At 43.9% G+C, this 20344-nt stretch overlaps 1 protein-coding gene across 3 annotated transcripts in view; it reads right to left on the bottom strand.

Moving 5' to 3' along the window:
• The window catches only part of nrip1b (nuclear receptor interacting protein 1b), a 37540-nt gene extending 17465 nt beyond the window's left edge, over positions 1-20075 (bottom strand). The window contains exons 1-2 of one of the 3 annotated variants that reach the window (XM_075486497.1): positions 19972-20075; positions 19745-19863 (exon numbers count right to left, since the gene is read on the bottom strand). The gene's annotated coding sequence lies outside the window, so the exon portion shown is untranslated. Of the gene's footprint in view, positions 1-19674 lie in introns of all 3 variants that reach the window. The other 2 variants (XM_075486496.1, XM_075486498.1) reach the window with 2 other exon arrangements.
• Between the last annotated feature and the right edge of the window lie 269 nt (positions 20076-20344).

The raw sequence follows: 20344 nt of genomic DNA, 5'->3' as shown, positions 1-20344 counted from the left end.
ATTTTAGGCATTTAAAAAAAAAAAAAAAAAAAAAAATCACTTCAGATTTTCTTTAACAGTGAATGGAAGCCAAAGACTTTTTTACTGCCAATGACTTCTCTTCCAATTGAGGGTGTGGAAATATTCTTACTTTCAAAAGGAAACATTTGTTGTGAGTTTGAGTGTTGATTTTTCTTAGATTTGATTTCACCAAACGTTCAAGTGATAGCTGCTCATAATCCTTGAGGATTTTCTTCAGACCATATGAGGAGTTTCAGCAGTTTCAGAACAATATATCTGACCCTTATGACATAGACGAACATCTTTTCCACGACCACAGGCTGCATTGTCCAACATGGCAGTTTAAGGAATGAGAAGGTTAAATTAATTTAAACTTAACTGAAAAATTCTCTTACTTACTAGTACTTTTACAATGGGAGGCTCTTATCTATTAGCCAAATGAAATCTTGGTGTTTTTGCTTTATTTTTGACCAGGCAGACTATATGTGTAAGTATATGTGTATATCTCTGTGTGTCAGAGAGAGACAGAGAAACAACGCCACCCTTTGCATCAGCAGGGATATTTCATTATGTACATAACGAGTACCATTAATCGCTCTTAAGAAGAGGACACAACCTCACCTTGGCAGTCTCACACACACAGCGGGAGAGTGAGGGGCGTGGGGGGTGTCGGGGGCGGAGGCATGGAAATATCTATAATGCTGGAAGAAATTAAAATTCACCACACTCAAGGACCTGCCGCCTCCTTTTGACCGAGCATGCTGCGACCCAGGGGTGTGTGGAGACAGGCCAGCAGTCATATAGGAGCTACTTGTCTGATAGACACATAAAAGTGGAAGGGAAAAAAAAAAAAAACACACAGAGGCAAAGACGAAGAGGAAGGGAGGAAATAAATATAAAAAGAAAAGTGGGGGGAAATGCCGCAGTGGCGGTAGCCAGCGGGGGCTCGTGCCCTTGACATACTGACATGGGTGAAAGAGGGAGGGGTTGGAGAGGGGCACTGTCATGTGACACTCTTGTCAAACGTCAACCGCCTTCCCGCTCGACCACCTGGTAGACCCCCCCCCCCCATCTCAATATTTCACCCACCTTTGTGCGACCTCATCCTTTCCTGACCTGACGCTGTCACCCCCCCCCCCCCCCCACCCCCACCCCCACCACCTCTCTGCAGCCCTACCATCGTATCCACCCCACCTCGAACACCCCACCCCCCATACCGACTCCTCTCCCTCCCCCGCGGCTGTGCAGCAAGGTCAGGCGGGTCACCGTGTCCTCATCTGTAATCCGCTGCCATTCGTCAGCAGCCCCGGCTCAGGCTGGAGGAGAGAGAGGAGAGGCAGCCGCTCCGACGAGGGGAGAATGCCCAATTAGGCAGCTGTCACATACACACACACATACGCACGCACACACACACACACACATTGAACGCTGTACAGCAGGGCAGGAGGAGGAAAGAGTGGGAGGGAAGCTGCAGAATCAGCCTACTGTCCACAGACAGAGGGGTGGAGTGGGGTGGGGGGGCATACATGAATCTTTTTAGCTGTGAGTGTCTGTGTATTGTTTTGGTGTGTGTGGAGCAGTTGGATGGGGGTCATCTACAGTTTAGACATATATGACTACCATGTGAGGTATTTCAACAGAGGGGACGGGTGGGGATGACTTTGGAGAATGCAACAGTTAAATAACATTTTATAAACGGGAGCTTTTTGTCTCAAAATGAAACAAATGCTGAGCTTTCTGTTGAGGACTCCCTTTTATATGTGACCTCCAGATTGATGAGCCGATCAGAAAAAAGTGGTTGGGTACAAATGGGGACAAAGAATCACCACAGGGGAGGCTCTGTCTAATGACCAGCGGACCATTCAAACAAATGTGGAGTCCGAGTCTGTGTACCGAGTCTGAGTGGACTATGGACTGGAGAGGAGGCGCCACACTGTCAGTTTTTTCTTTTTTAAACGCACACCAGCAGCAGATATCAAATGGGTGACAAATATCCCATAATTGGATCATTCATCACCAGCAAACACATCTGTTTTGAGTAATGGGAAAACTAATCAGCAAAAATGATACAGAGACGACTCCACGCCGGGCACCAGGAAGATTTATGTCAGAGCAATTCAGGACTCAAGCCTGTACCAATTGATTGTTTCGTCTAAATGCCTTTTCGTTTAATCAAAAGAAAGAGTCAAAATGGTGCACTGCCAGCTGGGTGATGAACAGGTATGATCGAACACTCTAGGGGCTGGGGCAGAGAGAGATTTTTCAAACAATTTTCAGCTCCACCTTAAATGTTAAAGTTCACCAGTGTTCAGTGGAGCTTCAAATCCAGCTTTGAGTGGTTAGTGTTCAAAAGGATTGCGTCACAAGTGCGAGGGACACTTATCCGGTAAATCCCGTCTGAGCAGAAAGTACAGTTCATGGGGACTTAGGCTAGATGTCATACAGGCTGGGTACATATGCTCCTCTACCCGAAGAAGATTTTTACCCGTCTCCTGGTGTCTCCCTGCTAGATACTCAACCCACATTCAAAATGGAGGTCTATGCAAGAAGACAAACTTGGGGAAACAACATTGTAATTAATCTGGATAAACACTTAAACACTGAAGATGTGTTTTATGGCAAAGTATTGTGTTACTGAAAAATCCATTTTTCAGTTGCAGATTAAAGTGACATGATGACATTTAGTCAGTGACAAATAGTGTAACAGATAACAATATGAAATTCACTGGGTAAGTGACGACCATCACACCCAGGAAAGCGCTGTTAGAAGATGGTTTAACATCAGTTTGGTGTCCAGGCACCAAACACTTTCTTTTTGGGTTTGCTATCAGTATCCATTTAGGAGTGTGCACTGAGTCGTCTAGTTTTGTTCCGAGCCACAGGATGTGAAAACTGAAGGACTTGTGGAGAACTGTGCCCAGTCACCAAGACTGAGCTGCCTGTTGATAGTTGTCGAACATGTGGAGGATTTAAAGTTGGTTAAAGGAATTTTTTGACGAAAAAGGACTGATTAATGACTTTTACTAGTAAAATAACGCGTTAGTTTTGCATGCGTTATAAGTAATGTACTAATGTACCTGGACGACTTTCAAGTCACTTGGCCAACACTGTTTTCTAGTTTTGACATTACAGATAGATATATAGATAGATAAGATAGATACTTTCTTCATCCCAAAGGGAAAATAAGGCATTCAGCAGTTTGTTCAACAATCACGTACACACACAACGCAAAATAACACTCACAAGGACAGTTGTGAGTAAATCATTGATTCCAGTTAATATGTGTAGTTTAAGTAGTACAGTGGAATTCTATGGTAGATTAAGTGTCAACCATGTTGACAGTGCAAAAAGTGACCAGCGCAGGGGTATTACCTGTACAAATATATCTGATATAGATACACATAAACAATAGACTGTAAAAAAAAAAAGAAAAGGATATCATTACAATTGAATATTAGTAAAAACAGAAAATTCATATTAATCTTTGTTGATTAAAAAAACAACATATTGCTGTATTTTAAAGCAAATGAAATGAAACTTACATACTATTTGATTTCTCCTTTTACAACATACCGCAATTGGTTTTGACATGCTGCAGGGCACTTCAGCATCCACTGCATTTTGTAACAATATAAATGATGTGCACTCCTAAACTTGCACTCCGTGTAACATGAGAAACAAACCTGTGATTCCATATGAGACAAAAGATGCTATTAAGTCCATTATTAACCTCACAGCAAAATCCCTATTAAGCCACACAGCCTCACTACAAGTCCCCGTGGGCATACTTAAGTAATTTCTGTCAGGCAATATCACTGCACAGCTCCACCCATCTCGGCAATTGTTATTATAATGACTCAGTGTTTTGTCGGCCAGTTCTCGCTCCGTTCTTCCAGCACTGAAAGTACCTAAAGTGCTCCCAAAGTCTAAAGATTGTAATCTGTGATGTCATATTGATGCATAGCCTGAAGCAGCTCCATTAGTGGCCCAGGAGACTGACTTTTTGGACTCATACGTTGTCTGCCTGTACTTTTACATCTACATGGAAATTTAGATGATAGTGGGGCTATTAGGTCTGTTCCAAAAAATACAGGCTTATCTATGTCAAAAACAATTACCTTTCATTACCTTTACCTTGTACATCTTTTTCAATTGATGCGAAATAATAGATGAAAAGGTATTTCTAATTCATGATGTCAAAAACTGAACTACCAAAAGGAAATAACTCTTATACTCTTTTGATGCTATTAATAATAGACAATGCGATACAGCACAAAGAGAAAGCCCCCTCCTTGTTTTTCCTGCAGCAGCAAGGTCAGTTGTTGGACAAATTCACCAACATCTGGACAGTTCAGATTACAGCATACTGTCAAAAACAAGGACTGGAACTCAGATGTTGTTCAGTCCTGGTGTCAACATGCATCCAGGCTGATCAGTGAACAGCGTGTGAAAGTACTCAAGATGCATCCAGCTCTGATCTACCAGACCCCAGTCGGAGGCCGGCTGGGACACTAATGCCACGATTCTCACAAAACAGTTTTGAAGCAAATGTGTCCGAGGCCGCAGTGAAGGACTACCTACTCCCCTGACATGACTTCACACAAGCAGCAAAGACTCCAATGGGATTCAGGCTTCGTGATATTAAGAAACGTGAGATATGCAACGCCACTGTTAAATAATGCAGAGATTAAATCACTCGAGATACATTAGAAAAACAAAATAGTTGATTTTATAGTGTTAGGTGTCTTAAAAAAGGGCTGCATTCCATTTCTGCACCTGTGCATGATGGTTAATTGTAGAGCAAGCTCAGGTGAATGCACCCCTTATTAATACAGCTGTGCTTGTCCTTACTTCTAATTCAAGGCAAAATCTTTGCTGTGAAAAATATTTTACTGTTTATTGCAATCTTTTTGCACCTCTGATATCCAATTTATTGATATTGCAGTTTAGTAAGTTTTTTTAAACATTGTGCAGCCCCAACTAATTTTTTTTAAACTCTTAGGATGTATTATTCACAGAAAACCTCTTAACATAAAGTTAATTTCAGCAACGACAGTGGACAAAGCAGCTGTGAGTGCAGCACAAAAGCTCCGCTCTATCCTGTAGTCACTTTTTAAATGGACCTTGCCCATAAAGTTTAGCAAGCTGCACATATTTCTGCACCTCTTAGATGGTGTTTTAATGTAACAGAGTAGAACTTAATGTGGAACATCGGATCACAAGGTGCGCACAGCCTATGAATGTATCACAGAGAGTAAAGTGACTGTCTATTGTGAGCACATGTCTTTCTTCTTGCTCTTATTCAGAGATGGCTTCAGAATAAAAACCGCAAAGTTAAAAAAAAAGCTTCAGTTTCTGTGTGTTTAGCAAGTTGAAGTAAGCTGACACTGATTTCTACAACATCCCATATCAATTGCTCCCTTTACTTCTATCTAATTGTCTCTGTTGCATAACTAAGCTTACAGAAATGTTTGTCAAATATTTCACAAAAAAACCACAACTTGCGCAAATCTGTAACATGTTAATGTTTTAGAAACAATATAGTTGAAGTCAACAAATGTATGTGTGATTTGTTTGTTGTTCAACTTACAGCTGATTGTGTGTCGGTTTGCATATAGAGCGGGAAACTGGGGTATAATCACAAGTGGTCACTCAGGATGCATGTGGGGATGCACTGTAATGTCAGGTGTGAACACACGTACTTAGAGCTGTCCACTTGTGATCAAATCACCCAGGACGCATTATAATCTCAGATCTGAACAGCCTCTCAGGTCCCAAGGATGAAGGCCAAGCCTGATGTGTACAGCTGTGTGCTCTTTGTGAACAAGCCATTGTTCTTACATGGCGTTATAAGCACTGCAAGCCAATACCTGACTGATGAGTGGACACATGATAAGAGCGTGAACAAAAAAGGAGGATACACAAGTCTGCCCATGGTAACGCTCTACTGATTGTATTATGAATCGGTACATCGAACAAAAGGGAGCAGCTTTCAATAATAATTTTAAAAAAGCTAACTCTTCTTCTAACTCTTGCACATTGCTGATGATGACAATGTGCATTTTACATGACAAATAAAGGAGGACAAGAACAAATATTCTCATGAAATTAAACCGAAGCAACCCAATGGAATTCAGCCACTGTTAAGTTCTTTGGCTATACTTCTACAATATGTCAACAAGTTGTAGCCTCCCGTCACTGTTCTGCATCCCTCCACAGCTCACCCCAGTTACATGTCTGACTCGTGGGAAAACCTGATGTTATGGCTCTTTGGGGTCCCACTGGGTGTATAACAAAGCAGTGTTGTGAAGGTTAAACGTTGTCAAGACACCGAGTAACTCTACCAAACATGCTTGTACTAAAGATACAGGTGCTGAGCTGCAACTGGAAAACAGTTTGACTTATACTAAGAGCAACAGTTAGAAACATTAAACACCTGGTTCTGTAACCACAGCTCTACTTCCCATCTGAAACAACCTGCTGATGCACTATATTTGGCCTGTGCAGCAGTGTATGCTCTCTGCAGCGGAGGCTGATTGGTCAAAAAGGCTGAAATTCGCTAAAGCTTAAACTCCCTTCAGCTCCAACCCACAACTAAAGAAGACTTGCCATTGGATCACTGTCCCTTTAAATAACTTTAAGACCTTTTTTCTCTTCTTCACCTCCCTCCCCTGAGGTTTATCACAGTGACTCTTCTCTCTTCCATCTTTTCCTCGTCTCTCTCTTTCACACAAGCACAAGCGTTGCCTGTGTGTGTGGCTGGCAACTACAAAGCAGTTAGCCAAGCATCTCTTGGCTCTGTGCAGAGAGAATAAGACACTCTCATTACTGCCCTTAAAAAGCTCTTGCCCTCACAGAATCCACTGTAGACCCAGACACGGGTGCAAGAATGTCACAGGAAAGACTCGAGGAGTTAATGGCTACTTTTCTGCTTACAACTCAATTGGCATGTGAGTGTGCATGTCTGTGGTTGATGGTTTCTGTCCTCCACTACCCTGCCTGTTCCCCTTTCCTGTTCCTCTTTAATGTCACAGGGCTAGCTCACATGACCTTGAGCAGCAGCGTTGGCACGGCAAGAGCGAGAGCTGCCTCGCCTGCGGGCGCCCTTGAACTGGATCTGCAAGACAAAAAAAAGAAAAAGAAAAAAAAAGAAAAAACCCTTCACGCAGCCTGATAGACATCTCCTCCTACCCCAATCCCCTCATCCCCTCATGCACCTATCCTCCCCCTTTCTCCTCAGCTCTTTTATTCAATCTACGCCACTCCTTATCTGTTCCCCCTGGTGGGAAGAGATTTATCGGGATGCTGTATCTTTAACCTCTCTATCAGACTGAGATACAAACAGAATTTCAAAATGTCTGACTGGCCTGCACGGACTTATTTTTAAACCTCCTCCTCCCTCATGTAGAAGCTCAGTGCCATTTCGGGAGAGGGGATTTGAGGGGAGTTGAGGGGATGGGGAGGAGGACGCTTTATGGAATACACCTGTGTGATGAGATGGGCAGAGGTGTTGTTTACGTACATGGAAATTCCAGGCTGTTTTGCCTCCTCGCAGTGCTTCGAGCCACTGGCGCACAATGACCTGCTGCAGCTTCAAAACAAATATCCCAGCCTCTGCTCCAAGGATGAGTAACTGCTTTTAAATACCCAATCATGGCTCTCTGAATTAGAGAGTGGGCGGTGACTCAGAGCCAGTGTTTTGACAGGTTGATCATGACCTGCTGGGTCCCACTGGAGACCTCTGATTTCCTAAAGTAAACACTATGGTCCGTAGTCCAAAGTCTGACTCTGCGGTGTCAGACTGTGCTCTTGCCTGAGAGCAAAAGCATGGACCAGTTTAAAAACACAAGGAAGGCTTTTATCGGCAGGCAAATATTGTGGCACCTTCCCTGCAACTCACACAAGACTCAGGCCACCAAAGTTCAAGTAAGACAGTCAATATTTGTATTGCCCTGTTCGGAGCAATATGTTCAATACTTTGCGTTTGAAGCTATAAAAGGCCTTTTCTTTCGTATGTAATAAACACACTGTATAGTGTGTGTGCAGAGGACTGTATAGGAGGTCTGTACGCATGGAAGCCGGCCCTCCTCCTCGCTCTCCTACTGGCTCTCTTCAAGTCTGACCTTTCAAAACTGTAGTGTTATCACATGTCATACACAAGCCTGCTGAAAACCATCTGCTAAAGGCACTGTGGTGGCTCCCTATCACAAAAAAAGAAAAACACACACACACTCACACACACAGGCTGAAGCAGCCAAGTACTGGTTCTGACTGGTTTGCTGTTCAAAATGTCTCACCTTCATGCACACAAATATGACCGACAGAGACAGACAGTGACCTGCATACACCCCCTAGGAGGCTGTTGTTGATCGACATGAGCAATGAGCAGCCTCCTCAATTAGCATTGAGGGGCTTTCTTACGGAGACATGAAGTTCTGGGGCTAAGAATAACATTAGACAGGCCTGCTGCCCGCCAGCGCTGTGGCACTGACGAGAGCAGGGTGTGCGGACTAACACGGACTCTGTCCGCTAATCCGATCCCCCGCCATGTTTAGCCCCACCTCAGGATATTATGTCGTGTTTGTTAGTGTGACACCTTGGCTAATAAGGCTGTTTTTAAACAGAGCGAAACCAATATGATTAGCATTAGCTGAGACTAATACAGGAAAACAGAAACGACACAAACACTAATTGGTGCCAGCATGTTTACTCCCATCAAAAGCCAGATATCTAGTTTTCATATCAGGGAGATGTTGAAATATTTAAAAGGCCCACAGTAGATTTCCCCTGCAGAAGAGTCAAAAAAAAAAAAAAGTCGTTTGTGGAGGCACCACAGTGTCCTGAGAGATTCATTACAGGCAGATTTGTTCCACATAGTGAAATACGAGTGAGCTCTACTGCCTGAAAATTGCACTGCTCCATAAGCGGACCCCAATGCCAGAATAAGCCCTGATTTTTAGTTCTGAAAGGCTCAATATAACAGCTATAGCAATTATTTTTGAGGAGGAGATCAGACCGAGTGTTTATCCTGCTTTGTCTGTCTGAAACACAGAGGGAAGACACAAAGGGTATGAGATGACGAGCGGCAGCATGGGCGCGTCTGCAATCGGCATAAAAACTGTACGGCGACCATGGACTATTCCTTCCCTGCGGCTTCAGGGCAAATTGCCAAAAATCAACATGAGCAAAATTTGTAAAGCTTGTTCCAACATAAGATCAGTTATGAGTCTGTTTTTGCCCTCAGTCTGGGCCGATACACATATTCAAGTTAGCCTTAAATTAATGCTTCATTTAACCAATATGCAGCTGGAAGAAAAAGCACAAATGTATGTAAATGATCACCTTGGATGCCTATCTTTGACATAGATAATATGAAAAGGGGTCACTACAGCTGAATAAGCAAATGTGTGCCTCATTTTTAAACCACAGTTGAACTCGGAACAGTAAATTACCTGACCTGAATAAAGTCAAGCAAATCTGGGAGAGAGCTAAAAATATTTAGCAAACACCCCCCTGTATGTCAGAGAAAGAGAAATGTGAAAAGATCCTTTACTTAAAAGCATGTGTGGCTGGGGGTTTGAGCTTGTCAGATCTGACTGCAGTAATCAAACGCTATTACTGGAGACCGAAGGGGGTGGAGAGAGGACCTTATAGGAGGTGGCAGTGCTTCAGAAAGCCCCGTTCTACTGTAAAAGCTTATAATGTGAGCGTGTGTTTTTGAAGTGCGGGGCTGTGGAGAGAGGAGAGACCTCAGTGCTCAGCTTGGGGCGTATAATCTATGGTTCATTTGCAGCTTTTCTCCCCAGTATGACAAGCCGTTTACAAGATGTAGCCTCTGCCGCTGACCCAGTTCTGAGTGGCTGCGTCTCGCGACAAGGCCCTGCCTCCCCATCAGGCCCTGCTCCTCGTCTAACTGACGATAACACCGCCACCCTCTGCCTTCGTGAACTGTTGGGAAAAAAAAAATAGGTCGCCCTGACCCACTTTTCTTCTTTTTTCCTTCCTCCCCTCCTTAAGATCGTGAGAGGAGTTCTGCAGAGCATGATCGAGGGAGACAGTAAAAGGGAGAAAGAAAAGGGGAACAAAGAAAAAAAAGAAGTAAAAAAAAAAAAAGACACGACTGATAGGTCTCCTCATTCTGATGATGCCCTCCTGTGGCATTTGGATTAGAGGCAACCCTCATCAGCTGGCCTGGTGTATATTTGGCAAATACCCGCCCACGCCTTAATACAACCGCTCCTAAGGTTTAACATCCTCTCAATTCCACTTCCTAATTTCGCCATCTCCCCTTTTACAATGACCACTTTCCAATGTCTTACTCAGAGGACAAAATGGGATCCTCTGCCTTTTTAAAGCAGAGATGTACACACACGTCATTCAACACCGATGAAGGTATGACATTTCTTCCTGCTTGAGGGATGAGCCTTTCCTGGCCCAAGGAGGTGTTACAGGGCTAACTGAGCCATGAGCTGCCCTAATGCCTGGGAGCATGACACTGGGCCCCTTTGAATTCTTCTGGGTTGGTCAGGACAGCACATGATATAGCCAAGATCACACATGTTGCTCTCCTGCAACCCCTTCGCTCATTAGGCTGCACTCACTCATGCATTGCTTTCGTAATCCCTCCATACATGAAACACGGCTCTCCTCCACGGGCACGTTCCTATGACAACAGCTGAGAGTTTCATTCATTTTGAAAACAGACAGTTTGTTCTGCTGCGCCCTTTGTATCCGTGTTGGATTCCTGCTTCAAGACAGTGTGAAATACCTTATCAACGCACACCTTTGACTGCTAATTTGAATATTAATGCTCCTGCCAAAAATCATCACTCAATAGGGCCTTGGTGTTGCTTAGCAACCTTTGTTTAGTTCTGCTGAAACGCTATACTTGGAGGAATCAGACTGACATTTAATTATTACCACTTAAAAACCTTTTTACCTTTAAAGAGACTTGCAGAACGGAACAGTTCTACTTTAGTTATGCGCACAACCTCTTTTTTTTGGTTTGCACTACACCACTTTTTACTCTGCATTATGGATATTCAAACTATCTTTGCGCTTAAAAAAACACAACATGACTTTTTTAAGCAAATGCTTTAAAATTTGCTTTAAGGCACGTAACCTGTTCCTTGACGTCAGACCTTTTGTTTTTAGGTGCCTGTGTCTGTAGCAAAAATGCTCTTTAAAATTTGGTCACACAAATCTTGAAAGACAGTCAAATTCCTCTCTGAGCTTTGGCTTGCCATATGCCAGCACCCCAGTGACAAACAGCTTGCCTGTGCAAGAATATTACCCCCCCAGATGCTAGCAACTACATGTTTTTTGCATGTGTACTCATTTGCATCAGCCACAGTTTGACACTTTAAAAAGCAGAGCAGGGTTGACCTGCCACTAAACTCTCACCAGCTCGGTGCTAAGCCCCTGCGTGCTAATGGTGACCGAGTGCACACAGACATGTTGGTGCCTCAGAGACGGCCCGTGAAGTCCGCTGCTCCACTTACTCGTGCTGCCAGGCACGCTTTAAAAGCAGCAGAGCTACAGCCTAGAAACCACTGTGTGTATAAAGTGCACCAAACATGACCGGAGAAAAATAAATAAAATGGCCGCTGAAAGAAACAGAACAGGGTGTCAGGTCTCTTTTACTCAGCGGGGGTTGGTAGAGGTTCTAGTTCCAGTTATAGGGGTGGATGTAGGTCAAGCCCTGCCTCTTTGTAAGCACCAAGGTCAACACTGAATGGAAGGGAAGGTGGCTTAGACAGAGAGAGGCCCTGGATAAACCACATTCGTCTGGCTCTTGTGCCAGCACTAGACGAGTAAACACAGTTACACAAGCACACAACACGTCTATGATAACCCTCGGTGTTTGAGCGTGTGTGTGCACAAAAAAAGAGATCACACATTACACAAACTTTACTGTAGCTTCAATTACCTTTTAAAACCTAAAAATGGCTCAACTTAAAATGACATACGACTCAGTACCGTGTTGTGCTGCTCTCGTTGAACATTACAAAAGAAGCACCCTCTGACTGGCTGTGGCTGAAAATCAACCATTTTATACAAGCTGCAGGTTCCTTTTATGTGTGCGTAAGCTAAAAGGTGTATTGGGCAGGCAGCAGTTGGTGCCTGATCTTAAATGTCACTTCCTAGCAGGGGCTCACCTTTGTTTAAGCTGTGCCAAACAAGAAAACAATGCTCAATCAAGAAAGCTCACGATGTATTCAGACCTCAAGGTAGAGCACTGCGGTACCAAGATTTGAACTCTGAAATTATCTGTGATTTAACAAAGGGCAAAATAAACAAGTATTGAATTGAAGTTTCAAAACGTGGCAATAAAAAAATGAAACTAAAACGTATGAACAGTGTTAAAGCTTTAAATGCATAAAATTTTCTCCATCGCTTTTCAAATATTCTAGGCGCTTAAGGGAATTAGATTATGAATAAATCTTTGAAATTATTTTGATTATTAAGCTCTTAAATTCAGACTGCAGCAGGAAAAAAAACACCAAATGTCCAGCCAAGAGTTATAATTGGCTTCCATCAACTAGAAGAAGAGAAAGAATTCCAGTAGCAGATGGATGTAGCGTGGCTCATCTGAAGATAGGAGAACTTCGGCAAGTACCTCTGAAAACTGCACTTAGCTGAGGTTTGTTAGTACGGTTCCAATTGTATCTTGATTCACCATATGCTATATGTTTAACATTTCCACATGGCAGAAATGTTAACATGGTAGCATAAAAATACTCTGAGGCACAGACAGAAGTGAGCTCTAAAGTGAGACAATGAGCCAGCATGGTTAAAACAGCAGGGCAGCTGTAGTGAGTGAGTGAAGGCAACTGCAAAAACAGGAATCCAAGCAGCCAGCTCACTCTGGACATGAATCACTGTGCACAAGAAGTGACCTTTTCCTGAGATATGCTGGTATCAGTGATTGCCAGTTGAGAGGATGACTCAACCTGCTCAGTTTGTCACCGCAGTCAAACTGGGTGCAAACTTTCATTCTGAAATTCAGAAGCGGTTGGTCAGAACCCAACTGCTGCATCTGACACGACCTCAACCCCGTTTGACCCAGAAGTGATTACCAATTGAATGACAGCCCCCGCAGCTACACGTAGGCCTGTGGCGAGCGCATCCAAACCCTTGTCCTTGTAAACATGTAAGGACAGGAGTGAGGACAGGGGGTAAGGCTGGATGAAAGGTGTCACATGATTAGATCTCCTTCTGGAGAGTTACTTAAAAAGCCTCAGCAATCAGGTCAAGGTCAGGCCTTAACGCCAAAGGAAAAGAAGTCTGTAAAGTCTGTGTGTGTGTGAGTGTGTGTGTGGATGAGTGCACAAATAGAGATCAGGGGGGAGGAGCGCTGACTACGTTACTCTACATGTTCAGCAGTCCTGGGTCCTTGACAACTTGAAAACACAAGTTATGATTCTATTAGCCATATTAATCTTCCTGCTTAGTGGACACTTTTATTCAAAGTCACTTACACGATTATCACTCTTCCACATCTCTTTCCATTTCTACAGCTGGATATTTACTGGAGGAATCCAGGTTAATTACCTTTGCTCAAGGGCAGAGGGTGAGCAGAGTATGAGCCAGCAATCTTCTGGTCACCAGTCCATTTTCTCTAAGTAATAGGTCATATGGCTGCCTCAAGTCATCAGCCCTGCGCTCTCCATCTCTTTTCAAATGGCCTCTCTGCAACTGGGAGCACTCTAACACAGTCATGAGAAAGCTGTACTTCTCAACCACAGTCTCTCGGTCTGTTTACTCGCCTGTAGTGAATAACACCACCTCACTAATGGATTTACAAGTCAGCTGGAGGTTCACAAAAAGACAGCATATTTCAGAAATTCAAGAGACCACTCTTAGTAAAAGAGGAAATCTGGGGTTGTGCCAAATTACCTCGGATCGGCCTTTGTGGTGCGGGAGCACATTAATTTTTCATTTAGTCATGTGCCACATATTCAACCATCTTCTGTCAAAAGATATGTATTTAAAGTGCAATGATTCATTTACGTATTCACTGACAATTTAAAACGGAATGAAGGGAATCTGCAATTTGAGAGTCGTCACAGGGCTTGTAGTTATGTCTCTGTGATGGAAAATCCTTTTGGATGAATGACAAATATCTACCTTGGAATAGCGCACAAAAAAACAAGGCATTTCAAGGGAGATTCTCTGGCATTCCTCTATGAGTAACCTGGATATCATGCTGCAGATCCATCTGTACTCAGAGAGCTTCGACTCCTCATGGCCACCCGCTCAGGTCCCCTGTTGCCCAGCAACAATTCAGCACATCACTAGAAGCCAAAAAGTTACACAATACTAGCGGAAGCCAAAAGAGGATTGAATGTATGAATGTAACATAACTAATATATCACTATAAGATGTATAAATCTTCTATGATGTTTGGATGGATTATTAAGTGGGGAAACCCCAGCTTACTGAATGCTACATCAATCATACGAGGCCAAGAAATATGAACGTGTGTGTGTTCACTGATCAAATACCTTTTATGAGCTAGCAGCAGACCTTAACAGCTCACAGATACAAAGCTTCAGAATGGATCAATTTGAACTTTACTCTTTTTTTAACCATAAGAATAAATCCCAGAAACACAACCTCATAGCACACAGTACACATGCATTCCCTTGTCCCTCTCCTCCACCTCCTTGCTTTCCTCTGCTGTCGGCCTGCGCAATATATCCATCATTCATTCATAAATTCTGAAAACTCCTCTTTAGTTAATTGCCTGGGAAAATTTAATTTCAAACGAAAGCTTTTAAAAGAGAAAGATATAATTAAGTTGCAGGGATCTCTCTCTCTGCCCCCTCCTTGTTCAGGGGGGCCGAGGGGGACATGTGCTGTGAGCTGTGCTGCTCTGCACCGCACTGCTCCGTGTCAGAGAAGTCATACACCCATGTTTAAAGCACAACGTTACGTAAAGCCTCCCCCTCTGCACAAGCTTACTGCACCAGACGCTGTGTCCTTGCCTGGGCTGCTCAAGGTTCCCAAAAGGACAGGCTGCTAAGAAGTTAGGAAGGACAGGGCCCTGTGATAGCCTGCTAAAAGAGAGGGTGGGTGAGGGGGTGGTGGGGGCCACTGCCTGTGACAGCCTTGGACTTTGAATTCAGCGCCAGACAGGCTCATGCATCAATCCCTCAACTTGCAAAGACAAACCAGTAACCTTGACGAGGCCAGGGACACTTCAGGAATGAGTGGCATTTTTACTCAGCCCCAGCACAGTTGCCACATAACCTGGTTAAAATAAGACAAAGTTGAATAACAGTCGACCTCGGCCTCTGAGCTTTGTGAACCTTTGTCCCAGTCTTCAAGCTTTAGGCTTCTTAGGTCACCCCAGGGACCTTTGCTATAACGCATTAGGAGTTAGCATAAATAGAATTTTGTACACAAGTTGCAGTAGCCTCGTCTGATGCCTGTCAGAAGCCGTTTTGTTTGAGTGAGACATGACGCGAGCTCATGTGAATCCACATTTACGACAATGCTGGGCATCGATGGCTATATTATCACAGACTTTATTACAGAACTGTCACAGCAAAAGCTACAAACATGCATCCTTTTTGTAAGAAAATAAGGCAATCGTTTTCTGTCACATGAATACACAGGCTGGGCAGGCCTCCCATCTACCAGCGTCTGTCCTCGTTCCCATTGCAGCCCGCCCACTCTTTCACGCCTGTGACATTGGCCAGCTTGTGGCAAAGAAGAGACGCTTCTGACTGCAGTATCCTGGCTGCCTGTTCACCACAATGGTAGAGAAACCTTCCTACTGCACCTCCACAGCCCTGGGGCAGCAGCACTGCTATAGGAGCAAGAGAGTCAGAAAGAGTCAGAGAGGGAGGGAGAGAGGGGGAGTCAGTTCCACTCAACTCCTCTGCTGTGACCACACCAACCAGATCAGGGAAAGAGTCAGCTCCTCTCACATCACCCACAAGGTCTGCTGCGTGGCGCAACTTCTCCTCAGTCTTACAGGAGAAGGGCAGCAGAGATTTGGTGTGGAGCTGGTTGTCTCTCTTGCCACACAGCAGGCTAGCATGCTGCAGCTTTTCTTCATCGATCAGCACAGTTAGGGTTCCACGGCTGTTGTTCTAGAAATGAGTTGCTGCTTCACATGGGTCACGTGCAATTGGTTTTCGACCTGCAATATCTTGCTGTTTTGACCCTCTCCCCGTTTAAGCAAGCAATTTCAGCAAAGTCTAAATAATTCAAAGCAATTGCAATCAGCAGAGCTCAATCGGTGGTTATAATTGAAGGGGCTGTAATAGGCCAAGGTGAAGTGTGAAGGCAGAGGGGCGGTGAGTTGGAGGTGAGGGTGAAGGAGGGGGAAGCTCCTAGCTGGTATGACTCTCATGGGCTGCAGAGGAGGAGTCCATCTTTCCTCCACATATTTCGTCATGCCACCGTCTATCCATGGGCAATGTTGTGAAGCGGTCTTTAGCAGTTCCTGCCTTGTCATCAGAATGAGCTCCATTGACTTTGGTTGCCTTCTGTTCGTAGCAGAAACACCAACAGGAGCCAGAGTGATTGTCTCTGAATGAGCTAGTGCTGTTATAACTGAGAGCCCCCACTTAAACCCCATCATCTAAGCAGCTCACAGTGGGAAGACACTAAAACTGTCCAGAGAATTATCTCATTTCAGAGAGCAACATCAGCCTCTGTGGATTAGCACCTTGTTTTCTGATGTGGTTTCATTCTTTAGGTATGGTGGCATAATATTAAGAGGAAATCTAGTAAAATTTCCCCATTCATTTCTGGGCCTGGCTCGTTTAAGCTTGGCTTAGAATAGTGGTGCTTAAGAGGAACTATGCAAAGTCTGTAGTCATTTTCTTCAACATATTTAGTCTTTTTTTTAATGTTCTCCATTGCTCCTTTAGAATCAGTAAGTGAAAGTGAAGCATGTTTATGTGTAATCCACTAAAGATAAGAGGTATAAAGGAAGAAGCACAAAGAACACCTAATGATAATGCAGCGGAAACATCTAATTCCTAACCCTTTGATCAATGCTGACTTTTGTCTTGTTAATTTGAGATAGATGTTTCAATCCAACAATGAAATTTGCAGGATAATTGCTGTGGTGTAAATCTCTGTCCTATAACAACAGTGGCACCATCTATTGTTATTAGTGGAGTGTTTATGAAATAAATAGACACTAAAAGTATTTGGCTGAACGCTTGCTCTACGGCAATTTCATAGAGCCCAAACAATTAGAGAAATGAGCTTGTGGCCTGAAGGTCTCTGGTCTGTATCGTCAATGGGCTGACAAAGTACTGGCCGATAAGTAGTTCCTCAACATCTACTGTCAAAGTGCCCTTGAACAATGTTCAGTGGCCAACAACACTAGTGCTGGGCATCTCCCCGGTCTATAATAAATCAAGAACTCTGCAGAAAATGCACGACACTTGCACTGGTAGATTGTACATTAAACCAGTGCCATCCCTCTATCCGGGGTTTCTCGGCATTTAAAAAGCGAGATGCCACCTTCAATCTCGTCTGCCCAGATTCTCATGCTGTTCTAAGAGGTTTGAGCTGGCACAGTGCGAGTGATCAAAGAGGCAAAAACTCCGGGATCTGTGGCATCATCCTATACACTATGGTACATCGAATCACTTCAAGGAAACCAGTCACAAAATAGCAACAAGCCTTATGACTCTGAAATAACTGCTTGTGTTTCATCATCTTACAAAACGAGCACACCTGCACGACCACAATCGCTCACACACACACATACGTCAAAACATGCAGCTTTAAAACAGCAGCAGCAGTGCTGGTTTTGTTTTGATGGCAGATAAGATTCACTGTAATGAGAGGCAGCCGGTGGACAAGAGTGAAGAGTGCAAAGTCCAGTCTTGTGACTGTTCAGCAGCCTTGACATCATTTGCATTCAGTCATTTGAATGTTCTCTGGTTCTGTTGCAGGATATTACACGTCACTCTAATAGCAGACGGCTCAGTCAAATCGAGTCTATCCAATACAGAGGACTCCTTTGAGCTACAGCACACAGACCGGATCACTCAAACCGAAGTACTTTTAAAAAGCGCACCTTTTAAATTCAGGCTGTAAGTGTGGAGGTTGTAGTAATCTGAGGCAACAGAGGACAAGCTGAACTACCTTGAACATCTTGTGCAAGTTCAGGTCAAATAATTAAGCGGCTTAAATGTTTGACAAAAGAAAGGCTAAAAGGCAGTCCTCCAGGCACAGACGGTATTTAGAGGGCTTTGAAAAGTTTGACTTTTCTCCAGGTTACTTTAGATTGGGTATTCTGAGTTACAGAAGTTCTGGGAGAGGCAGAACATAAACTGAACCTTTTCTTAACCCTCGTGTTACAAACCTCCAACGGGTTGGGAGGCTTTAGAAACTGCCCTTTTAGAACCTGGGCAGAAGATTCTACTCTGGCCTCTTTCCTATAACTCGCAGAAAACTTTAGCCCCCGACCTTTGGCCTTCACGCTCGTCCAAAGTCCAATGAGGCAACAGGACACTTTAATAAAAGGAACACCTACACAGAGATCATCCAATAAGCCTGTCTACCATTCACTGAAAAAGAATAGAAATCTTTGAAATCCTTCAGAATACATGTGACATGATGGTATGACAGACTGCAACAGATGAACTGAAGTCAGTTGTGTTTTGGTCTGCATACTGAACTAATATCCATCCAAGCCTCTGAGGGGGCTGGCCAGTGGTTTCACACAGGTACTGGAACAAGAAGGATCATTAGCTAAGCAATGAATCCAGATTATGGCTGTTTGCATTAAAGGAAGGAATGTTACGTTGACAGCGCTATATTGTCGCAACAATCCATTCTAACATTTTAAACAACCTTTGCCACAGTGTTTCCTGCACATGCTCAGTGGTTACAGTAGCACTGTCAATGCCTCCATCCCAGAGTGAAAAGCACACAGACCGAGACAGCTGTACAAACTCCTTTACTTGCATTTCAACCCAAAAACTCAAGAGTGCAGACATTACTGTTGCACCATCACATACTTAATCCAGGACAAAAAAAGGAACGACTTATTTAAGATACAAGCTCAACTGCATCCTTAGTCAGGCCCTGGTGGTCATTGGAAACATTTTAAAGGAGCAAGACAAGACAAACTGTCATTTACAGACTAGTGCAACCGTGATGCGTTTCCCATTGGTGGTGCTAAAACTACTCCAAGAGAATACAAGAGGCTGAGCGGTCTACTGTTTTGAACCAATGTGGTGAGCTGCACTAACTGTACTGGCGTTACATTACACCTCCTATTGGAATGACAAGCCATGACACTAGTCATTCCGTGTTTTTGTGCACGGGTAATACGAAATGGGCGTTATAACACAACCCCGTTTCGTGATACTCCGCTGTGGACATATGCGAAAATAACGTTAGATATCAACATTTACACACATACACGTCTTCATGAGGTTAATTTACTGCTCGTTAAGTGGCCCGAGAGGATAGGCAGTGACGGCTGCGGGTTAAATGGGAGAGGAGTGCAGCCGCACATAGGCAGGTTTATTCCCCCACTTCTTTTTTTAATGCAGCGTTGTCAGCGCAATATCCATATGCGCCCCTGGTCGCTTTACGACACACAAACAGCCTTTCCCATTCTCGACATAACACCACATCATCTGGCACAACACTCGACATATGCCCACCCGAGTGTTTAATACCCACCACCAGACGTGAGAATGATAATTCTCCCGATATGACAGCTCGTTCATCTACGGCTCGTATGTACCCCTACCTGCGTCGTCCACCGCACTGTCAGCCGGAGAGGCGCATCGTTATTATTCGACCGGAGGAGGCAAATCCACAGAAAACGGCCGCGACACTCTTGGCAGGAAGCAGAAATGGCGAGGCAGGCTTTAAAAAAAAAAAGAAAAAAATCAAAATCTTAGTCCGACAGAAAAAGCCTCGATTTTTTTTTTTTTTTTTTTTGTATATATAAATTTCAACTGCGACTGTGCGCACTGGCTTATGTGTGGAGCGTGTAGACTGTGGGAATTGTTTATTCTCGGAGTCCCCTCGCTGTGGAGAAGTGAGCGGCGACTGCCACACTCCTCCTCCTCCTCCTCCTCCTCCTCCTCATCAGCCTGCCGCTGACACCACCCTTAAAGGAACAAGCCTTTGCTCTGCTGCTGCCCACACACTCCCACTGCCGAAAGGAAGAAGAATTAGATGGATATTTTAATATCGTGCCCACGGGCAGAGTTTACTGCGGTTTATATTTGTGCTTATTTTGCAAAACATGAATCATAAGCACAGCTGCGTTTTTTCTCGTTGCTCGGAGAGTCATGATGGTATTATTTATCCGCTTCATTTAAAGGACCGAAGTAGCCTACTG

Source organism: Odontesthes bonariensis, chromosome 16 (genome assembly GCF_027942865.1).
Source record: "Odontesthes bonariensis isolate fOdoBon6 chromosome 16, fOdoBon6.hap1, whole genome shotgun sequence".
NCBI lineage: Eukaryota > Metazoa > Chordata > Actinopteri > Atheriniformes > Atherinopsidae > Odontesthes > Odontesthes bonariensis.
This window is presented reverse-complemented; position numbering and strand designations above follow the sequence as displayed.